Source organism: Haematobia irritans, chromosome 2 (genome assembly GCF_050003625.1).
Source record: "Haematobia irritans isolate KBUSLIRL chromosome 2, ASM5000362v1, whole genome shotgun sequence".
NCBI lineage: Eukaryota > Metazoa > Arthropoda > Insecta > Diptera > Muscidae > Haematobia > Haematobia irritans.
Genome location: NC_134398.1, coordinates 27,786,439 through 27,802,960, shown reverse-complemented (window position 1 = coordinate 27,802,960; position 16,522 = coordinate 27,786,439).

The following is a 16,522-nucleotide window of genomic DNA, read 5'->3' as shown; positions in this document are numbered from 1 at the left end:
GTTTGTACTTTTAAAACATGTGCTTCATTCATTGTACATACGTTTTTGTTTTTTCCTATAAGGAATAAAAAGTTGCTCTACCAAATACCCCTGAACGAATGAATCAATCGATATAATCAGGAAACCCGGGGAGACCTTCAATGTCGAGGATAAGTTTGTGGTAAAAGGATTCACCAAACGCAGACTTCGAGATTATGTTCCGTCCAACGAACAATAATATGGTTCTGCAAAGGGAAGCACAAGCGATAATAGGGTTAAAATAAGGGAATTAGTACTAAAGAATGCAACATGACGACGTCAGGATAAAATTCAGCGAAAAATATATGATTTCTCTTTCTCTCTAGGCTAACTAAATGATTTAAATTTGTTTAAATTCACAGAGAAATATTTAAATTTATTATTTTTTTGCAAAAATAACACAGATTTAAGTTTTATATACAATTTTGTCAAAATTTTATTTCTATAGAAAATTTTGTTCAAATTTTATTTCTATAGAAAATTTTGTCCATATTTTTTTCTATAGATAATTTTGGTAAAATTTTATTTCTTTAGATAATTTTTTTTTTTAAATTTTATTTCTATAGAAATTGTGTCAAAATTTTATTTCTGCAGAGAATTTGGCCAAATTTTATTTCTACAGAAATTTTTGACAAATTTTATTTCTATAGAAAATTTTGTCAAAATTTTATTTCTATAGAAAATGTTGTCAAAATCTTATTTCCATAGACAGTTTTGTCAACATTTTATTTTTATAGAAAATTTTGTCAAAATTTATTTATTTGTTAAAATTTATTCTAAAGAAAATATTGTCAAAATTTTATTTCCGTAGACAGTTTTGTCAACATTTTATTTCTATAGAAAATTTTGTCAAAATAGTGTTTTCATAGACAGTTTTGTCAACATTTTATTTCTGTAGAAAATTTTGTCAAAATTTTATTTCTATAGAAAATTTTGTCACAATTTTATTTCTATAGAAAATTTTGTCAAAATTGTATTTTCATAGACAGTTTTGTCAACATTTTATTTCTGTAGAAAATTTTGTCCAATTTTTTTTCTATAGATAATTTTGGTAAAATTTTATTTCTTTAGATAATTTTGTCAAAATTTTATTTCTTTAGATAATTTTGTCAAAATTTTATTTCTACAGAAAATTTTGCCAAATTTTATTTCTATAGAAAATTTTTTCAAAATATTATTTCCATAGACAGTTTTTTCAAAATTTTATATCTATAGAAAATTTTGTCACAATTTTATTTCTATAGAAACTTTTGTCAAAATTTTATTTCCATAGACAGTTTTGTCAACATTTTATTTCTGTAGAAAATTTTGTCACAATTTTATTTCTATAGAAACTTTTGTCAAAATTTTATTTCCATAGACAGTTTTGTATACATTTTATTTCTATAGAAAATTTTGCCAAATTTTATTTCCATAGACAGTTTTGTCAACATTTTATTTCTATAGAAAATTTTGTCAAAATTGTATTTCCATAAACAGTTTTGTCAACATTTTATTTCTATAGAAAATTTTGTCCAATTTTTTTTTCTATAGATAAATTTGGTAAAATTTTATTTCTTTAGATAATTTTGTCAAAATTTTATTTCTATAGAAATTGTGTCAAATTTTTATTTCAATATAAAACTTTGTCAAAATTTTATTTTTACAGAAAATTTTGTCACAATTTCATTTCTATAGAAATTGTGTCAAAATTTTATATTTATATAAAACTTTGTAAAAATTTTATTTCTACAGCAAATTTTGTCTAAATTTTATTTCTATAGAAAATTTTGTGGAACATTTTATATATATAGAAAATTTTGTAAAAAATTTTATTTCTATAGAAATTTTGTCAACATTTTATTTCTGTAGCAATTGTGTCAAAATTATGTTTCTATAGAAAATTTTGTCAAATTTTTTTTCTATATAAATTATTGTCAAAGTTTTTTCTATAGACAATTTTGTCAAAATTTTACTTCGATATAAAATTTGTCAAAATTTAATTTCTATACAAAAATTTTCTCAAAATGTTATTTCTATAAGAAATTTTGTTAAAATTTTAATTCTATAGAAAATTTTGTCAAAATTCTATATAAAAATTTCAACGGAAACGTAAAAATTGTATTTCTATAGAAAATTGTGTCAAAAGTTTATTTCTATGGAAAATTTTGCTAAACTTTTATTTCTATAGAAATTTTTTCCAATTTTTTTTTAAGAAAATTTTTGCAAATTGTTTCCCTATGGGAAATTGGAGCAAATTGCCACTGACGGACCTATCACAAAACTGGTCCCTGTACTCCAGTTAGTTGCAATTTTTAAATAGTCGTAATTTATTTATTTTCGTACTAGCTTGATATTAAAATCTCAGATCCATTAAGATTTTAATAGCAAACATTTTCAAATCTAGTGAAATAAAATTATCAGATTAACCTATTGTTCGACATATTTCAAAAGTTTTTGTTTTTTTTTTTTCATTTTGAGTTCGATTGGGATGCCCAAATTGAAACAGATTTCTAAGAGTTTGTCCGAGACTGGTTCCTGAGGGTCTATGGGGTGCTCCTGCTAAATTGTCCCAGGACGTGTCCTTTGGGATGAGTCAAAGACGCGTCCCAAAATATAAATTTACTCCGTCAATGACAAACCCATGTTAAAGTGACCGGTCCCTTCCATACGTTTTGACCAGAACTGGGACTGGTCCATACACACTAGGGACTAGTCCTGTACCGGTTCCGTGGTTGATCCATTTCCCGTAGGGTTATTTCTATGAAAAATTTTGCAAATTTTTATTTCTATGGACAATTCTCAAATCTCAAAATTTCATTTCTGTAGAAAATTATGTTAAGATTTTATTTCTACAGAAAATATTCTCAAAATTGTATTTCTAAACTCCAAAAAAAGTTTACTTGGATCCAAAGATTTCCCTTAAGAAATTTTTTAGCGACCTATCTGGCTTTAAATCTAGGACCAATAAAATTAAAATTAGGATACAGATCTCATTTATCAAATTTTCATTCTCTTTTCGCGGTTTATTAATAACAGTAATCCCGTACAAACAAATACCAGTTTAAAATCCAAATTATTACGGATATTTCAAAGACAAAAAAAAGTTTTCTTATTTCCAAACAAACTTTAAACCAAAGACACTAAATCCTCAAAATAAGTCTTAGCTTATAAATATATGAAGCGTTTTTATCTTAAATCTAAAGTTTCAATATTTCATTTAATTTAAGGACAATTTCTTTAAATCAAAAATGTGGTTCTTTACTTTAAGGAAAATTACCCTTAGTTCAAAAATATGCGACATTAACGGAGGAACGTAAATTTTCAAAATTTGTGTCCAAAATTTAATGAAAAAAATTTTTGATGCAAGGATTATAAAAATTATTTCAGTGTATACAATTTTATTTCTATAGCGATTTTTTGTCAAATTTTTATTTCTATAGAAAATTTATCTACTTCTTAGCTGGAAAGAAAGGTGTTGTAAAATCCATCAAAACATCAAAAATTCTACTAAAAAGTAAATAATCTACCACTTTCGGTAGAATTCTACCAACTGTGGCAACCATGCTCTCTTCGCATTGTGGGTATGCTAATCAATGCAACCCAGTGACTTCTCATTACCACTATTTAGTAATGACCGTTAGATTAACACAATAAATATATTAATATAACATTTCAATAACTTGATTTAAATGACAAGATTTTGACTCCATTGTTGCGGTTAGTGGACAAAAAAAATTGTAATTTTCCTTTGAAGCCATTTCATTAAAATTCTAAAACAAATCCCAACCGCAAATCATAGTGACTATGCGAATTCAAATAAATTTAGCACACTTATTTCATATTCAAACGTAGAGAAATAAATTATCGATGATCACTTTAGGCACGTTTTGAATAAAATTAAATTACATTAGAAAAAAAGTACGATAAAATGTACCACTGAAAAGATATGAAGCTACACTCAAAACAAATTTCTATAGTACATTTTTGGCAAATGTTACTTCAATGGATTTTTTTTTTTTTAATTTTATTTCTATAGAAAATGTTATTCAAATTTTTATTTCTATAGAAAATTTTGTCAAATTTTTTTCTATAGAAAATTTTGTCAAAATTTTATTTCTATAGAAAATTGCCTCAAAATTGTATTTCTATAGAAAATTTTGTCAAATCGTATTACTATAGAAAATTTTGTCAAAATTTTATTTCTATAGAAAATTTGGTCAAAATTTCATTTCTATAGAAAATTTTGTCAAAATTGTATTTCTATAGAAAATTTTGTCAAAATTTTAATTCTATAGAAAATTTTGTCAAAATTTGATTTCTATAGAAAATGTTGTCAAAATTTTAATTCTATAGAACATATTGTCAAAATTTTATTTCTATAGAAAATTTTGTCAAATTTTTATTTCTATAGAAAATTTTGTCAAAATTTTATTTCTATAGAAAATTTTGTCAAAATTTTATTTCTATAGAAAATTTTGTCAAAATTTTATTTCTATAGAAAATTTTGTCAAAATTTTATTTCTATAGAAAACTTTTTCAAAATTTTATTTCTATAGAAAATTTTGTCAAAATTTTATTTCTATAGAAAATTTTGTCAAAATTTTATTTCTATAGAAAATTTTATCAAAAATTTATTTGTATAGAAAATTTTGTCAACATTTTATTTCTACAGAAAAATTTTCCAAATTTTTATTTTGACCTGCGGATACTCTTGGAAAGGCAAATTTCGTCCGATCCGGTTGAAATTGGGTACGCGATCTAAATCTATGGCCTCTAATAACCATAATATCGTATCATATTTATAATTATATATAGCCTCCATATAAGCCAAGTCCCAGTGAGTTACTTGTTCAGCCTTCCGAGAAAGTAAATTTAATACGATCTGATAGAATTTTGGTACGTGATGTCAGTATATGCTTTCTACAAATCATGCAAAAATTGGTCTATATCGTACCTCATATAAACCGACACCCAAAATATGACTTCTGGGACTTCATGGAGAATCAAATTTCGTCCGATCCGTTTTAAATTTGATTCTTTGTTACCGTGCGGAAATTGGTTCTTAGAGATTCTTATATATTTTGAGACTCTTCTATATAAACCGACTAAGAAATGAATATGTATAAAGACATACATATTCATAATATTCGGCATGTTTCTATACCCTCCACCATAGGAAACACATCGAAATATAGCTCTAAGACCCCATAAAGTATATATTCTGGATCGAGGTGAAACTCTAAGTCGGTCTAAGCATGTCCGTCCGTCCATCTGTCAACTTGGCAAAAGTAGTTGTTATTGATATAGGTCGGATGATATTGAAATTGGGCCATATCGATCCATTTTTACGTAAAGCCCCCATATAAACGGACCCCCAGATTTGGCCTGCGGAGCCTCTAAGAGAAGCATATTTCATCCGATCTGGCTGAAATATTCTGGGTCGAGATAAAATTCTGAGTCGATCTAAGCATGTCCATCCGTTCATCTGTTGAAATCACGCTAACTTCCGAACGAAACAAGCAATCGACTTACAACTTGGCAAAAGTAGTTGTTATTGATATAGGTCGGATGATATTGCAAATGGACCATATCGGTCCACTTTTACGTATAGCCCCCATATAAACGGACCCCCAGATTTGGCTTACGGAGCCTCTAAGAGAAGCATATTTCATCCGATCTGGCTGAAATTTCGTACGTGGTGTTAGTATATGGTCGCTCACAACCATGCAAAAAATTGGTCTACTTCGGTCCATAATTATATATAGCCCCCATATAAACCGATCCCCAGATTTGACCTCCGAAGCCTCTAAGACAAGCAAATTTTATCCTATCCGGCTGAAATTTGGTATATGGTGTTAGTATATAGTGTTTAACAACCATGCAAAAACTTAGTCCATAATTATATATAGCCCCCATATAAACCGATCCCCAGATTTGACCTCCGGAGCCTCTTAGAGGAGCAAAATTCATTCGATCTGGTTGAAATTTGGTACGTGGTGTTAGTATATTGGCTCTACCCACCATGTAAAAATTGGTCCATATCGGTAGATGATTATATATAGCCCCCATATAAAGGGATCCCAAGATTTGGCTTGCTGAGCCTCTAAGAGAAGCAAATTTCATCCGCTCCGGCTGAAATTTGATACATGGTGTTGGTATATGGTCTACAACAACCACGCAAAAATTGGTCTACATCGGTCCATAATTATATATAGCCCCCATATAAACCTATCCCCAGATTTGGCTTGCGGAGCCTTTAAGAGAAGCAAATTTCATCCGATCTAGCTGAAAATTTGTACATGGTGTTGGTATATGGTCTCTAGCAACCATGAAAAAATTGGTCCACATCAGTTCATAATTATATATAGCCCCCATATAAACCGCTCCCCAGATTTGACCTTCGGAGCCTCTTAGAGTAGCAAAATTCATCCGATCCGGTTGAAATTTGGTACGTGGTGTTAGTATATGGGCTCTACCAACCATGCAAAAATTGATCCATATCGGTAGATGATTATATATAGCCCCCATATAAACGAATCCCAAGATTTGGCTTGAGGAGCCTCAAAGAGAAGCAAATTTCATCGGCTCCGGCTGAAATTTGATACATGGTGTTGGTAAATGGTCTCTAGCAACCAATGAAAAAATTGGTCCATATCAGTTCATAATTATATATAGCCCCCATATAAACCGATCCCCAGATTTGACCTACGGAGCCTCTAAAGAAGCAAATTTTATCCTATCCGGCTGAAATTTGATATATGGTGTTTAACAACCATGCCAAAATTGGTCCACATCGGTCCATAATTATATATTGCCCCCATATAAACCGATCCCCAGATTTGGCTTGCGAAGCCTCAAAGAGAAGCAAATTTCATCCGCTCCGTCTGAAATTTGATACATGGTGTTGGTAAATGGTCTCTAGCAACCATGAAAAAATTGGTCCACATCGGTTCATAATTATATATAGCCCCCATATAAACCGATCCCGAGGTTTGACCTCCGGAGCCTCTAAGAGAAGCAAATTTTATCCTATCCGGCTGAAATTTGGTATATGGTGTTTAACAACCATGCAAAAATTGATCCACATCGGTCTATAATTATATATCGCCCCCATATAAACCGAAGCAAATTTCCGGCTGAAATTTGGTACATGATGTTGGTATATGATCCATGCAAAAATTGGTCCACATCGGTCTATAATTATATATATCCCCCATATAAACCGATCCCCAATCACAGAAAAATCACGATTGCCACTAGAGCCAAAAATAATCTACCAAAATTTTATTGCCATAGAAAATTTTGTCAAAATTTTATATTTCTATAGAAAATTTTGTCAAAATGTTATTTCTATAGAAAATTTAGTCAACATTTTATTTCTTTAGAAAATTTTGTCAAAATATAATTTCTATAGAAAATTTTGTCAAAAATTTATTTCTATAGAAAATTTTGTCAAAATTTTATTTCTATAGAAAATTTTGTCAAAATATTATTTCTATAGAAATTTATGAAGCACCTCTTAGTTGGAGAGGAATATTTTGCAAAATCTTCCAAACCATCAAGAATTCTACCAATCTACCAAACAGTAAAAAAATCTGCCATTTTTGGTAGACTCGTGTTCATAATTGTATATAGCCCCCATATAAAGCGACCCCCACATTTCAGTTCTGGCTCTATAATTACCACACAAAAGTTCATATCGGTTCGTAATTATTTCTTCCCTATATATACCGGTCAAGAACTGAATATATACGTATTTAATCGACCTTTCGTTTGTCTACTATATATCCCGCATGTACTAACTTACAATTTAGAAGATGATGTAAGACGTTTCAAGATGCCTTGTCATCGGCCCCAACCCAAGTAATTCAATTGTGGATGACCGTCTTTAGAAGAAGTTTCTAGGTAATCCATGGTGGAGGGTACATTAGATTCGGCCGCATATACTTGTTTTTTATTAAATAAAACTTACAATGCCATCTTTCCAACAGCATATTGCACAAAATACGAAGAGACGTTTTCGACTACTCAATATATGAAAATTTATTTCTAAATTTGAAGCAAAATTTTGTTCAGTGTATATAGCGTCAAAAAATATGAAAACATGTCACTATGTCAACTTCACATTCAATACAAACATATAAAGAGTGGACATTACCTTTTTCGAAATGTAACTGTCAATATTTTATCTCTCATGATATTTTTCACATCCACACTTTATGATCTTGTTTGTTTATTTTGCAGTCAAAATGATCAATGGTTTAGCCATAATTCGATGAGAGTAGAAAATCCTTTTGGCCATAAAGATAATCCTTTTGTTTACACATAACAGGTAAAAATACTCGAAGATGCTGTCGGTACAAATAAATGACAATGGACATATAGCGCCAGAGAACAATGGCAATGGCGATTACATTACTGAGGCAATGATTTTTGTTTTGTATGCTCTTACCGCAGGTAGAAACAAAAAATATTTTTATTTTCTATATGGAATTTTTGTGGCAAACAAATTCCTTTTTTTCCTTACCTTAGGGATACCCAGCAAAAAAAGCGCCGCCAAAAATGTAATGGAAATGTTTTTTTTTTGGATCCGGAAGTGGTGAAAAATTGACGCAGAAGCGATGAATTTAACATGGGATGGTCATAGGGTGGAAGTCCTCCATTTCAACTGCCGTTGCACGTAATTTGCGTCACTTCTTTAGGTGTGATCCGAATTCAATGTTTTCGATGTGAATTAAGAAATTTTGTGATATTTTGAAAAATAAATAATTTTAAAAAAATTTTTTAATGACTTTTAATGCATTCTTACGCTTGTGTGGAACGTTTGGCATTAAATATTTTCAAAAATTCGAAATTTTTTCAGATGGGATTTAGCATTTTTTTCGACAAAATTTGAATGATTTGTACCATTATATGAATTCTTACTCTGTTTTTAACCTATTTGAAACAAAAAAGTTAAATTTAACCATTAAAAGTATGAAAAAACCAAGTTATACAAAATTTAATTAAAATAATTTCCTGGGTAGTTAAAACAAAGAACATCCTTGGAAGCGCATCTTCTGGAAGTGCTTTTAAAGTTCTATGGAAATAAAATATTGCAAAAATTTTCTATAGAAATAAAATTTTGCAAAAACTTTCTATAGATATAAAATTTTGACAAATTTTCTATACAAATAAAAATTTGACAAAATTTTCTATAGATAAAAAATTTAGACAAAATGTTCCATAGAAATAAAATTTTGATAAAGCTTTCTATAGAAATAAAATTTTGATAAAACTTTCTATAGAAATAAAATTTTGTAAAAATATTCTATAAAAATAAAATTTTGCAAAATTTTCTGTAGAAAAAAAATTTTGACCAAATTTTCTTTGGAAATAAAATGTTGTCAAAATTTTTTATAAAAATAAAATTTAGACAAAATTTTCTATAGAAATAAAATTTTTAACAATTTTCTATAGAAATAATATTTTGACAAAATTTTCTGTAGAAATAAAGTTTTGAAAATATTTTCTATAGAAATAAAATTTTGAAAAATTTTCTATAGAAATAAAATTTTGAAAATATTTTCTATAGATATAAAATTTTGCAAATATTTTCCATAGAAATAAAATTTTGTCAAAATTTTCTATAGAAATTAAAATTTTGACAAAATTTTCTATAGAAATAAAATTTTGCAAAAATTATCTATAGAAATAAAAAATTTTGCAAGAATTTTCAATAAAAATAACATTTTGACAAAATTTTCTGTAGAAATAAAATGGTGACAAAATTGTCTATAGAAATAAAATTTTGAGAAAATTTTCTGTATATATAAAATTTTGCCAAAATTTTCTGTATATAAAATTTTGCCAAAATTTTCTATAGAATTAAAATTTTGACAAAATTTTCTATAGCAATAATATTTTGACAAAATTTTCTATAGAAATAAAATTTTGATAAAATTTTCAATAGAAATTAAAATTTTGACAAAATTTTTGTATAGAAATAAAATTTTGACAAAATTTTCTATAGGAATGACATTTTGACAAATTTTCTATAGAAATAAAAATTTTTGCAGGAATTTTCAATAAAAATAATATTGTGACAAAATTTTCTATAGAAATAAAATGTTGACAAAATTTTCTATAGAGAAAAAATTTGGAAAAATTTTCTATATATATAAAATTTTGACAAAATTGTCTATAGAAATAAAGTTTTGAGAAAATTTTCTGTATATATAAAATTTTACCAAAATTTTCTGTATATATAAAATGTTGCCAAAATTTTCTATAGAAATAAAATGTTGCCAAAATTTTCTATAGAAACTAAAATTTTGACAAAATTTTTGTATAGAAATAAAATTTTGACAAAATTTTCTATAGGAATGAAATTCTGACAAATTTTCTATAGATATAAAATTTTGACAAATTTTCTTTAGAAATAAAATTTTGCAAAAATGTTCTATTGAAATAAAATTTTGCAAAAATTTTCTATACATATAAAATTTTCTATAGAAATAAAGTTTTGAAAATACTTTCTATAAAAATAAAATTTTGCAAATATTTTCCATAGAAATAAAATTTAGACAAAATTTTCTATAGAAATAAAATTTTGAACAATTTTCTATAGAAATAATATTTTGACAAAATTTTCTGTAGAAATAAAGTTTTGAAAATTTTTTCTATAGAAATAACATTTTGAAAAATTTTCTATAGAAATAAAATTTTGAAAATATTTTCTATAGGCATAAAATTTTGCAAATATTTTTCATAGAAATAAAATTTTGTCAAAATTTTCTATAGAAATTAAAATTTTGACAAAATTTTCTATAGAAATAAAATTTTGCAAAGATTATCTATAGAAATAAACATTTGTGCAAGAATTTTCAATAAAAATAACATTTTGACAAAATTTTCTGTAGAAATAAAATGTTGACAAAATTTTCTATAGAGAAAAAATTTTGGAAAAATTTTCTATAGATATAAAATTTTGCCAAAATTTTCTATAGAAATAAAATTTTGACAAAATTTTCTATAGAAATAATATTTTGACAAAATTTTCTATAGAAATAAAATTTTGATAAAATTTACTATAGAAATAAAATTTTGACAAAATTTTCTATAGAAATTAAATTTTTGACAAAATTTTTGTATAGAAATAAAATTTTGACAAAATTTTCTATAGGAATGACATTTTGACAAATTTTCTATAGAAATAAAAATTTTTCCAGGAATTTTCAATAAAAATAATATTTTGACAAAATTTTGTATAGAAATAAAATGTTGACAAGATTTTCTATAGAGAAAAAATTTGGAAAAATTTTCTATAGATATAAAATTTTGAGAAAATTGTCTATAGAAATAAAATTTTGAGAAAATTTTCTGTATATATAAAATTTTGCCAAAATTTTCTGTATATATAAAATGTTGCCAAAATTTTCTATAGAAATAAAATTTTGACAAAATTTTCTATAGAAATAAAATTTTGCAAAAATGTTCCATTGAAATAAAATTTTGCAAAAATTTTCTATACATATAAAATTTTGATAAAATTTTCTATAGAAATAAAGTTTTGAAAATACTTTCTATAAAAATAAAATTTTGCAAATATTTTCCATAGAAATAAAATTTTGACAAAATTTTCTATAGAAATAAAATTTTGAAAAAATTTCTATAGCAATAAAATTTTGACAAATTTTCTATAGATATAAAATTTTGACAAATTTTCTATTAAAATAAAATTTTGCAAAAAGGTTCTATTGAAATAAAATTTTGCAAAAATTTTCTATACATATAAAATTTTCTATAGAAATAAAGTTTTGAAAATACTTTCTATAAAAATAAAATTTTGCAAATATTTTCCATAGAAATAAAATTTAGACAAAATTTTCTATAGAAATAAAATTTTGAACAATTTTCTATAGAAATAATATTTTGACAAAATTTTCTGTAGAAATAAAGTTTTGAAAATTTTTTCTATAGAAATAACATTTTGAAAAATTTTCTATAGAAATAAAATTTTGAAAATATTTTCTATAGGCATAAAATTTTGCAAATATTTTTCATAGAAATAAAATTTTGTCAAAATTTTCTATAGAAATTAAAATTTTGACAAAATTTTCTATAGAAATAAAATTTTGCAAAGATTATCTATAGAAATAAACATTTGTGCAAGAATTTTCAATAAAAATAACATTTTGACAAAATTTTCTGTAGAAATAAAATGTTGACAAAATTTTCTATAGAGAAAAAAATTTGGAAAAATTTTCTATAGATATAAAATTTTGCCAAAATTTTCTACAGAAATAAAATTTTGACAAAATTTTCTATAGAAATAATATTTTGACAAAATTTTCTATAGAAATAAAATTTTGATAAAATTTACTATAGAAATAAAATTTTGACAAAATTTTCTATAGAAATTAAATTTTTGACAAAATTTTTGTATAGAAATAAAATTTTGACAAAATTTTCTATAGGAATGACATTTTGACAAATTTTCTATAGAAATAAAAATTTTTCCAGGAATTTTCAATAAAAATAATATTTTGACAAAATTTTCTATAGAAATAAAATGTTGACAAGATTTTCTATAGAGAAAAAATTTGGAAAAATTTTCTATAGATATAAAATTTTGAGAAAATTGTCTATAGAAATAAAATTTTGAGAAAATTTTCTGTATATATAAAATTTTGCCAAAATTTTCTGTATATATAAAATGTTGCCAAAATTTTCTATAGAAATAAAATTTTGACAAATTTTTCTATAGAAATAAAATTTTGCAAAAATATTCCATTGAAATAAAATTTTGCAAAAATTTTCTATACATATAAAATTTTGATAAAATTTTCTATAGAAATAAAGTTTTGAAAATACTTTCTATAAAAATAAAATTTTGCAAATATTTTCCATAGAAATAAAATTTTGACAAAATTTTCTATAGAAATAAAATTTTGAAAAAATTTCTATAGCAATAAAATTTTGACAAATTTTCTATAGATATAAAATTTTGACAAATTTGACAAAAATTTTGACAAAATTTTCTATAGAAATAAAAATGTTGACAAAATTTTCTACAGAATGACAAAATTTTCTATATTAATAAAATGTTTAACAAATTTTCTATAGAAATAAAATTTTGACAAAATTTTCTATAGAAATAAAATTTGGACAACATTTTCTGTAGATGAAAAATTTTGACAAATAAAAATTTGCAACAATAAAATTTTGACAAATTTCCTATTGACAAAATTTTCTATAGAAATAAAAATTTGCAACAATTTTTATAGAAATAAAATTTTGAAAAATTTTCTATAGAAATAAAACTTTGACAAAATTTTCTATAGATAAAAAATTTTGACAAAATGTTCCAAAGAAATAAAATTTTGATAAAACTTTCTATAGAAATAAAATTTTGACAAAATTTTCTATTGAAATAAAATTTTGACAAAATTTTCTATAGAAATACAATTTTGACAAAATTTTCTTTGGAAATAAAATTTTAACAAAATTCTCTTTGGCAATAAAATTTTGACAAAATTTTCTATAGAAATAAAATTGTGACAAAATTTTCTATAGAAATAAAATTTTCACAAAATTTTCTTTGGAAATAAAATTTTGACAAAATTTTTTATGGAAATAAAATTTTGACAAAATTTAAAACTCTGCAATTTTTGGTAGAATTCTACCAACTGCGGCAACCGTGAATAAAAGTCGAACAAGTTAGGAAAAATAATTTTTATTGTAATTCTTTCCCAATTTTTTTAATGAAATCAAAAATATTTAAATAGCATAATATCTGAAGAACTAATGCAAAATCAATGCAGCGAATGTTTAAAATGATTACTTCCGCCCTATGAGAACCCTATATAAAACACATTGCTACTGAGCTAATTCTGCACCTTCTTTCCGGATCCAAAAAAAAATTAATTTGCTTTTTTCGGTACCCTTATTCACGTTATTTCAAATACATTGCTTTCATTTCCATAATAAAATCGACTCAAATCGAATTTTTGATTATCACTATAATTCGCCATACCTTTCCAATAACCTCGTCTTACCCTAATATGCTTCATGTATGCGAAACTTTGATCTATTTATTTTCAATGAATCATTCTCCGTTAGATTTGAAATTCGCTATAAAAATTTTTCTATAACGTTTTGTTTCACCAGTATTCACTTTAATTTACATTCTCAATCTTATGACTTATGACAATGTTGCTATTGTACACAAAGTGTAAATCCACTTCAGGTGCCCTCACTAGCACTTAGCCTTTGTTTTAAGTACCAAAGTCGGAACTCATGCATATTCAATAGAGAGATGACCAAGAATATTGCAACAAGCTTCTGCCGTAAAAACACAAGTACCATCAATTTACAGAATAAATAATCAATCTATTTAACTGCAATTAATTCAAAGATAAATGTATCAACACAACTTAATAACTTTACACTGAAAATAAAATGAATAATCAAACACGCTTGACTAGTAATTTTGCAACCATTTGGTTATAATTTTCATAAAACGTATTAATATAAAATATATACTAAATTCATGGAACTACCTAAAATGACAATTAAAGCGGATAATAAATAAATATACTGTTGATTGATTAAAAAATTCATTGAACCGAATACATTTTTACAGCAAATATTAAACAAACTTTTCTCTCAAAATATTAAACAAGGCGGTATCCCGCATAACTAAATTAAGGATATGTTTTTGGCACATTTTACTATAAATTGAAAAGGGAATGATCCAAGGTACCAATTCAAAAAGTTTATTTACTTTAAAATAAAATTGTTCTAAAAGTTGCTCTTATCACCCGATTTTCTTCCATTTTCAATAATTTTTGGAGCCAGAAAGATACATGGCTATGCAGGTTATATCAAAACTCTTTTGTATGATCGTTATGAAGATATCCTACAAATTTTATTTTTTGATCATCTTGATTTACATGTACGCACATCTTTGTTTATAGCACCCATTTACCCTCAATGAATATTGTTTGGCTTCAAAGAATAATTCTAAAAACAAAACTACCAAACAAAAAATATTAATTTGTAAAATTTTATTTCTATAGAAAATTTTGTCAAAATTTTATTTCTATAGAAAATTTATATTTTTGAAACAATTTTATTTATATAGAATATTTTGGAAACAATTTTATTTGTATTTTTGAAACAATGTTTATTTCTATAGAAAGTCTTCTCAAAATGTTATTTCTATAGAAAATTTTGTCAAAACGTTATTTCTATATATCTAAACCTAAACCGATGTTTGAGCTGAAGAAAGACCCTAAGCCAAATTTGAGGACGATCGGACTTTTAACGGTGATCTGTTCTTTGCACACATATACAGACAGACGCACAGTGGTCGATTTGCCTGATCTAGCGTAAGAAAATTCACTACTTAAAAACTAATAAAGTTTTCTTCTAAATGATAATTACAATAGGAACCTCATACGGAACATATTTACTTCTGCAATTTCTTTGAAAAATGTTTGTTAATTTTTAACTTGGTCATTCCGTTTGTAACACATCGAAATATTGCTCTAAGACCCTATAAAGTATATATATTCTGGGTCGTGGTGAAATTCTGAGTCGATCTAAGCATGTCCGTCCGACCGTCCGTCTGTTGAAATCACGCTAACTTCCGAACGAAACAAGCTATCGACTAGAAACTTGGCACAAGTAGTTGTTATTGATGTAGGTCGGATGGTATTGCAAATGGGCCATATCGGTTCACTTTTAAGTATAGCCCCCATATAAACGGACCCCTAAATTTGGCTTGCGAGGCCTCTAAGAGAAGCAAATTTCATCCGATCCGCCTGAAATTTTGTACATGATGCTGGTATATGGTCTTTAACAACTATCAAATAAACTGGTGCACACAGGTCCATAATTATATATAGCCCCCATATAAACGGATCCCCAGATTTGGCTTGCAGAGCCTCAAAGAGGAGCAAATTTCATCCGATCCGGCTGCAATTTGACACATGGTGTTGATATATGGCCTCTAGCAACCATGCAAAAATTGGTCTATTATAATGGACCATAATTATATATAGCCCCCATATAAACCGATCCCCAGATATGGCTTGCGGAGACTCTAAGAGAAGCAAATTTCATCCAATCCGGCTGAAATTTGGTACATGATGTTGGTATATGGTCTCTCACAACCATGCAAAAATTGGTCCACACCGGTCCATAATTATATATAGCCCCCATATTAACCGATCCCCAGATTTGACCTCCGGAGCATCTAAGAGAAGCAAATTGTATCCTATCCGGCTGAAATTTGGTATATGGTGTTTAACATCCATGCAACAATTGGTCCACTTCGGTCCATAATTATATACTCGTATAGCCCCCATATAAGCGGATCCCCAGATTTAGCTTGCGGAGCCTCAAAGAGAAGCAAATTTCATCCAATCCGGCTGAAATTTGGTACATGATGTTGGTATATGGTCTCTCACAACCATGCAAAAATTGGTCCACACCGGTCCATAATTATATATAGCCCCCATATTAACCGATCCCC